Source organism: Gekko japonicus, unplaced genomic scaffold (genome assembly GCF_001447785.1).
Source record: "Gekko japonicus isolate JY-2015 unplaced genomic scaffold, Gekko_japonicus_V1.1 scaffold2885, whole genome shotgun sequence".
Lineage (NCBI taxonomy): Eukaryota > Metazoa > Chordata > Lepidosauria > Squamata > Gekkonidae > Gekko > Gekko japonicus.
Window position 1 is genome coordinate 180,318 of NW_015172099.1, and position 626 is coordinate 180,943.

A 626-nucleotide genomic window follows, 5' to 3' on the forward strand; every position below is an offset into this window, starting at 1 on the left:
CATCTCTTCACTGCCTGCAAAGGAAACAAAATTGGAAGGATAAATGTTAACCTCAAGTTCCTCTTGTTTTTGCTTCTTTGAATTCTGCTTCACCCATCCCTGTTCCCAGGGTTGTGACATCATGTCTTTTTTTTCCTTTTTTTAAGATCAAAGTTTTTTTTCCTACCAGCATATAAAAACGTACTGCACATCAAACAACCAAAACAAAAATAAAAATACTCTAAGGACTAACATATGTCGTTTATACAGAATAAACGTTCTGGAAATTGATCTTTTTCAGTAGTTCTGGTTATGTCTTAATGGACATGACTAATTCAGCTTAAGTGTTTTAACCAAATACTGTACAGTTTAATAAATAGATCAAACAAAGCCTCAATGTAGAACTGTTGGGTGCTAGTGAGATATTGAAAAAATGGTATTTAGCAGAGATAAGATGGTCCAGCAGTGCTGGAGTAAAATAATTCAGACTCAGAGTCCATGTGTGATTAAAATATAAAATTTTTACTAAATTCTAGCGTGGGAAGGGTAACTGGGATGAAAATAACAACAGAGCAGAATCCGCTACATCCTTACTCTACAAAGACAAAGCTAGAAGAGCGAGATTATGGCTACTCTTCTTCTCCTTC